The sequence below is a fragment of the Peromyscus californicus genome, unplaced genomic scaffold, assembly GCF_007827085.1.
Source record: "Peromyscus californicus insignis strain IS unplaced genomic scaffold, ASM782708v3 Scaffold_3__1_contigs__length_106647218, whole genome shotgun sequence".
Taxonomy (NCBI): Eukaryota; Metazoa; Chordata; class Mammalia; order Rodentia; family Cricetidae; genus Peromyscus; species Peromyscus californicus.
Window position 1 is genome coordinate 18,757,888 of NW_026294551.1, and position 7,759 is coordinate 18,765,646.

Here is a 7,759-nt window from a genome sequence, read left to right on the forward strand (position 1 = left end):
TTAAAATAAGAAAGAAAACAAGTTATATTCTTCTGGGGTCTTCTCTACCTCACTCAGCCAGGGGAATGTAGAATACTTTGATTTTGAAGCACAGGGAGTTTTAGCACAAAATGCAACAGACAGTCTGCTATGTTGATTATTTTAAGGGAAGGCTTGTGGAGACCAGGGAGAGCATTTACTGTGATGGCCCTTCTTCTACTGAAAGACCCACCAAAGGGGGAAACAATGGCCTTCAGTCTCCTCTCAGAGGTTTCTTCAAATGCATACCCCAGGAAGAGAAACTTAAGGATAGCCTGGACAGACCATCTCAGGCTATCAATCACATCCCAGCTCCATTCACACCTCCAAAGAAAAATACCCAGGGGGCAGTGGAGATGGTTTAGTGATAAAGTGCTTGCTGGCAAAAGTGAGAACTTGAGTTCAGATCCCTAGCAACCACATAAAAGCTGAGCCCAGCAGTGAGAGACAGAAGGCTTCCTGGGGCTTGCTCACCAGCCAATATATGCACACGAGCGTGCACACACACATACACGCACACACACAAAAGCACACACACATACAACCAGACATAAGCAAACACATGCACACACACAACCAGATATAAACACACACACACACACACACACACACACACACACACACACACACACACACACACAAATTGTTCCTCCTTAGACCCATCTGTAACCCCTACAAATTGTTTATCATCCAATGATCTACATCCTCCACCTGCCTCTGCCCTCTGAAGAAGGCACACAGATGTGAAGCCCTCTTGCCATTTCCTGTTCATGTTAGAAACAAGTACGCCTGATAAAGCTGTCTATCAGCTACATTTATTTATTTGTAAGCCCATTCCAGCAAACCTTCCAAGGGTCAGGTTCCTCTCATCCTTGCAGCTTCACTAATTAACTCTATTTGTTGAACACCCACCTCTCCGGCTTGGCCCTGGGAGAGGATTTTGCAAAAGCGCAGGCTCTTACCTCGGATTTGACAGCACAGTGGGGAGGTTAGATCCAATTTTTTAAACATGCAAATTACAGAAAGCAACAGAGGCGCCATCGGGAGTGATGGGGAAATTTGGCTCCTGGGAGATTGTCAGAAAGACTTTCCCAGCCGAGAGGGAAGCATCATGTGCAATCTCACCTGCCTGTTGCCAGTCTCTGCCTGTAGCAGCTGAGGACAGGGAAAAGAGCCACTCTGGAGAGCCTCATTGGTGACAAAGGAGCTCCATCTGGAATGACTTCCTTCTCTGCACTCCCAGATCTTTCCCAGAGTTCCCAGACGTTTACTTCCCCCTGCTCCATTGTTCAGCCACTGTCCTGTCCGGCACATGCATGGACACATTTTGGCTTCTGCTGTCCAGCAGGAAGCCATTAGTTTTTTTCCCAAGTCAAGGCCTTGCATTACCCAGCTGGCCCTAGGAGCCGCCACTCCGGCAGGTCTTGGGAGGCTGGATTCTTGTCCCACCTTAGAGTTAGGACCATCCAGGAGAGAGTGAAGACATGAGTCATTTTAATTCAGAGCTGCAGCGGCAGTTTTAAGAGGAAACTAAAAGACAGATGACGAGGATAGATGGCTTCAGAAGTGTCCACTAGGTATAAATATATGTAAATCATTGCGCACGGTGCTTCAGACTCAGTAAGTGTCCAGTGAAAAGTTGGGTGGATTTTTGTCTGTTCTGGTTTTTTGTTGTTGTTGTTTTTGGTTTTTTTTGGGAGGGGGTTGGTTTTTTTTTTTTTTTTTTTTTTTTTTTTTTTTTTTTTTTTTTTTTTTTTTTTTTTTTTGGTTTTTCAAGCCAGGGTTTCTCTGTGTAGCTTTGCGCCTTTCCTGGAACTCGCTTTGTAGACCAGGCTGGCCTCGAACTCACAGAGATCCACCTGGCTCTGCCTCCCGAGTGCTGGGATTAAAGGCATGCGCTGCCGCCGCCGCCGCCGCCGCCACCACCACCACCTGGCGAAAACTGGGTGTTGTTAATACTATTATTACTGAATCTTGGAAAGATGGCCTCAGAGTGAGATGCACTCGTAACAAGAGCAACTTTTCTAAGATGAAAAAATCCAGGGCAAGAATAACAGAGATGGACTCTAGATGGATGGTAAGACAGACGGCCTGGTGTTAGTAAGAGTCTGAAATAATTTAATGTCCCTTTTCTCCTAATATAACTTCCTTTTATTCTTTTCTCTTGGGGGTGGGTCTGAGGTAGGAGTTCACTACATAACGTAGGCTGGCCCTGGAGTCAGGGCCTTAGTCTCCTGAGTACTAGGCTGACAGCTGTGCTCTACCACATTTAGCTGCTTCCATTTTCTTTATTAAAGAGGATGTAGCCAGGCCTGGTGCCATAAGCCTGAGATCCCAGCACTTGGGAAGCTAAGGCAGGATGGGTGAGAATTTCAGGTCAGCCTGGGATAAACAGAAAGTCCTTGTCTCCAAAAGAAGGAAGGAAAGAGAGACAGAGGAGGGAGAGAAGAGAAAGGGAGGGATCCAAGGAGGAAAGAAAAGAGGAACTGGCAATTGGAAAGGGTAACAATCGTGACTGTAGGGTGGCTGTGACCCAGGGTAGCTGACACACTGCCCTGCCTGAGCTCAGTTCTCTTAATATAACCAAGAACTTGACAGTGTGAGTGCTGAACCCCTGCTGGTAAATACTAAGAAGTCAGGAAGCCCAGAAAGCTGGAGGAAGTGGGAATGAGCAAATGCTCCCCAGCTTGAGGAAGATGGAGAGAAGATTCTGGAAATTATAGACCAGATGTCTTCTTTTGGTGCTGGAGGTGGAACCCAGGTCCTCACATGTGTCAAAGGGTACTGTACCCTGAGCTCCAGCCCCAGCTCCTTCTTACATCCGTCAGTGCTCTGCAATCAAATGGGCTCTGAGCCTTTATAAAGCAGCAGGTATGACGAAGGAGCGTTGGAACTCACCAATTAGTTAAATTAACTTCATCTCCATTGTTGCTAGCTTGGTAATGGCTCACCATACTGCATGCTTACTTGTAGCAATACATTAGACAGAACCTTTTCAACAAAAAGTTACTTATTCCTTTTGTGCACATAGAAATGTTTGTCTGTGTGTATGCGTGTGTGTATGCGTGTGTGTGTGTGTGTGTGTGTGTGTGTGTGTGTGTGTGTGTGTGTGTGTGTGTCTGGTGCCCTTGAGGTCAGAAGGCATTGGGTCCCTTGAAACTGGAGTTATAGATGGATGTGAATTGCCTTGAGGGTGCTGGTAACTGAACCTTCCTCTGCAAGACCACAAAGTGTTCTCCACTCCTGAGCCATCCTCCAGTCCCACTGAAAGCACTTAAAAAAAATTTATTTTATGTTTTATGTGCATTGGTGTTTTGCCTGCATTTATGTCTGTGTGAGAGTTCCCTGGAACTGGACTTATAGACAGCTGTGAGCTGCCATGTGGGTGTTGGGAATTGAACCATGGTCCTCTGAAACAGTAGCTGGTGCTCTTAACCACTCAGTCATCTCGTTAACCCCTGAAAGTACTTAGAATTGTTTTTTAATTACTAATTTATTGGTGTATGGGAGTGTGCCTGTGCCATGGTGGACACATGGAAATTGTTTAGAGGACAGCTTGTAGGAGTCAGTTCTCTTTCCACCATGTGGATCCCAGGAATCGAATTCAGGTCCTAAGCCTTGTTAGGAAGCGCCTTTGCTTTCTGAGCCATCTTGCTGACTTCCAGTTGACCTTTTCAGGACTCCTGGTGGACCACATAAAGAAATAAGGGCTGAGACTTAAACTATGTTTAGCCAAATTGAACAGGACCGAACATCCTTGTGTGACCCACCGTAAAGCACATTACAGATCTTAATATATATCTGTTCCACTAATGAATCCAGCTGGGAGAAGCCTGTGGCATGCCCCAGTCTCATTCAATGTGGAAAGATAGCTTGTGCATCATGGTCTCAATTTGGAGAAGGCAAAACTTGGAGGGAGAACTGGTCCATTCTATGGAGAAACCCAAGATTGGCAAAGCAGCCAAAAGGTTAGGATGATGGGTGGAAAATTAAATAAAATGCAACAAATGCAAGTCATCCATTCAGTCCCTAAGAGCGGCGGCTACACACACAGAGAAGCGGACAGAAGGCCAGGCCTCACTCCATGGGCAAGGTCAGTGCGTCTTGTCAGTGGGAAGTGACTGCTGAAACACAGCTGCAACCTGCAGCTACAGGAGGAGGGAGAAGGGAGTGCACGCTTGCATGTACTGAGCGCTTCCTGTATGCCTGTACAGTGCCGTGTTCACATGCAGGCTCTCACTATGTCTGTGATGTAGTTTTGATCCAAAAGGATGCCCAGAGCTGGGAATGTGACTTGGTTGGCAAAGTATCTGCTTAGCATTCCTGAGTCATGGGTTCAAGACCCAGCATCACACAAAACTGAGGCACAATGGCCTATGCCTGTAATCTCAGCACTCAGAAGATACTTGAGGCAGAAAGATCATAAGTTAAACATCATCCTCAGCCATATATCAATTAGAGTACAGTCTGGGCTATATGAAATTCTATCTCCAGAAAAAAAAAAAAAGATTCCTAGGTCAGCATAGTGGCACATACATGTAATCCTAGCCCTTGGGAGACCAAGACAGAAAGACTGGGAGTTGGAGGGGATAGCCTGGGCTGTGCAGTAATAGTCTGTCTAAAACCAGCAAAACAGATCTATTGCATTGGAGAGGGGGAAAGTCTGTTTTAAATAGATTAAGTCAGTAGTAGAAATACAGTGTGCAGAGTCAGAAGACTGGGGACAGTTTTAGAAGGGACCAATTATGTCAGTAGAAGAGGCTGCTGGGTTTTTAGTCTTTTTGTTTGTTTTGTGGGGACAGAGTCTCACTGTATATTCCTGGCTGGAACTTACTTTGCAGTCCAGGCTGACCTCCAACTAAAGTCATAGGCCACCACACCATTGGGTGTTTACACTTTTGAAACCCCTTCACAGAGGAAGGGAAATCAAGTTAGGTTCCACTGGAGTGGAGCCACAGTCCTGGCCACAATGGAACTTCACATCCCCTCAGAAGCCCTATCCTCAGGTGGATGATGTAATAGATGTCTGGAACAACAGGAATTCAAGGGTGGAGGGTATGTGGCCTGGCTGGCTCTGTAGTCTAGGGGAAGAGTTTGTGCAGTGAAGGGAAGGGAGATCCAAAGACTGGAAAAAACTGTCATCAAGAAGATTAAAGAAAATATAATTACATGTAATGGATGAAAGTTGATTGGATCCTAGTTTGGGGAGAGAAAATCCATTATAAAAACAGCAGGAGACAACTGGAAAGCAAAGACATTAGAAAATGACTGAGGATTTCCTTAAGTACGACAGTGAACTTGTCATCTTCCATTCTCTCCCTCCCTTCCTCCACATTGCACCCCCATGCCACCCAGGCTGGCCTTGAACTCGTGATCCTCCTGCTTCAGCTTTCTGACACTGGTCTTGTATGCCCTTTTTTTTCTTTAAAAATATTTTTTACTTTTATTTAGGTGTATGAGGGTGGTGAGTGCACATTAGGTGCAGGTGTCTGTGCAGTCCAGAAGAGGGTATCAGATCCCCTGGAGCTGGAATTATTGGCACTTGCGGGCCACCTGATCTGGGTATAGGGAAACTGAACTCTGGTCCTCTGGAAAAGCAGTGTGTGATCTTCACTGCGGATCCATCTCTCTGGCCCCCTGATTTTCTGCTTCTGATGAAGAAGGCTTGGATCCCTGCTGATGTTCTCAGGGACAAAGGCTCACAACGTCTGTGTTATTTTTAAAGAAGTCAGCAAAAGGAAAACGAAAATGGAGGTTTACAGAAGAAATGTGGCCAAAGTGAGCAGCAGTATTTAGACAGAGTTTCTAGATAACTAGTTTTAACTTCCATGTTTGAAATTTTTCTAACAAAAAAATGTTGGAAAGCCAGGCACCTGTTTGAAATCCCAGCACTGAGGAGGTGGAGTAAGGAGAAACCTGAGTTAAGAGGCAAGTCCGGGCTACACAGCCAAGACCGGGTCTCAAAGGGAAAATGTCGAGGGAAGAAGAGGAAGGGGGTGCTGGTCAACATGGACTTCCTGGGCATCAAAGGTGGCACATTAGCACTGTGGACATCAGGCTTTGGGGCCTCACCTCTGCCTGTCAGGGGTCGGTCAGTGGTCGGTCGGCAGAGCCCTGCCTGCCAGGGGTCGGTCAGCAGAGCTCTCCAACTGCTGTTTCCCTGCTGTATCTCATTATCAGCGTGGCTGCTTGAGGCCTTCATTCCTGTATTTATTTAGCCACCACCAAGCCAGGCTGACCCCGCCCCCCAAGAGATCACATAGGGAGACAGTGCGCGTTAGCACAATCCCCACAGTAACTCAGGAGAAGTCCCAGGTTTCCAGAGGCAGACGTTTTTATTTATTTATGTTTTGGTTTCTCAAGACAGGGTTTCTCTGTGTAGTCCTGGCTGTCCTGGAGCTCACTCTGTAGACCAGGCTGGCCTTGAACTCACAAAGATCTGTCTGTCTCTGCCTCTCAGTGCTGAGATCAAAAGTGTGCGACACCACCATCCAGCTTAGAGATAGGTGTTTTTAATCATGGTCACACAGCTGGCCTGTGATGGAGCAAGAATTTAAATCCAGTGTCTTGACTTCAGTATCTAAGGCCCTGCATCTTAATGTTGAGAAACCCCAGCAAGTAGAAAGTGGCACCTAGAACTCTCACACTAGAACACTGGGAGTTTCTCTCTGGGGTAAAAGACTTGAGAGGATGCAATGACTGTCAAGCTCTAGACGTGTTGTAGGACAACAGATGGGCTTACTTTGCTCACAGCATAACAAGCATGAGTGATGGAATTCACCTGACGTGAGCATGTCATCCCAGCTGGAGAGGCCTGCTCTAGAAGCCCTGAGGTCCCCACACTAAGATAGAGCAGGGGCTGGGTTCCACTCTGAAATGCTCTCTCTCCTCATGACTGTGGCCAACTCAGAATAAATTCTTGTTCTACCACAGGTTCCCTTATCCCTGTGGGTTCAGGACTGTACATTTCATACTTCACTAAGGTATAACTTCCAGACCATACAACTCACCCACTGTTAAGTGGACAACGGGATGGGTCTTACCAAACTGCTAGTTGTGTCACTGTTAACACGGCCACCTTTCTGGATGTTCGTCTTCCCTCTGCTTCCCTCCCTGGGGGCCTGCTGCGTGGTCTTCCGTGGACTCTCCAGCAGCGGTGAGAACTCAGGAGAGTGTGGATCCCAGTGTCACCGACCTGCATTGGAACAGTGTCCAGGTGGCTCCAGCAAATCATGCTAACTTCTCCTCCCTTCATTTCTTTACATTGTGTGTATGTGTAAGTGGGCATGGACATGCCATGGCACACGTATGAAAACCAGAGGATAACTTGCAGGACAGTCTTCCTGCAAGCACTCTCCCCCAGTCATCTCACCGGCCCTTTTTCTTTTTTTTTTGAGAAAGGCTCTCACATGCAGCCCAGGTGGCCTGGAACTCTCAGCAGTCCCCATGCTCGGCCCCCACACCCCTGTTGCTGGAATCACTTTGTCTTTTTATATTTGAGTGTCTCCCTTTGTAATGCAGATGCCGCTCATGTGCCGGCTGGGAAGAGGATGTATACAGGGCCCAGCAACCCTTGAGGCTTTTGACATCTTTACTACTACCCTCAACATTCTTTGCTCCGATGCCTACTTCACCTTCTCTTCCAGGCACCCCTGTTTACGGGTCACTCCTGTTGGCCAGCCCTTACTACCTGCAAGGGAAGATGGATTCTCTTCTACTTGGGCAGGGCTGTTAGAGGAAC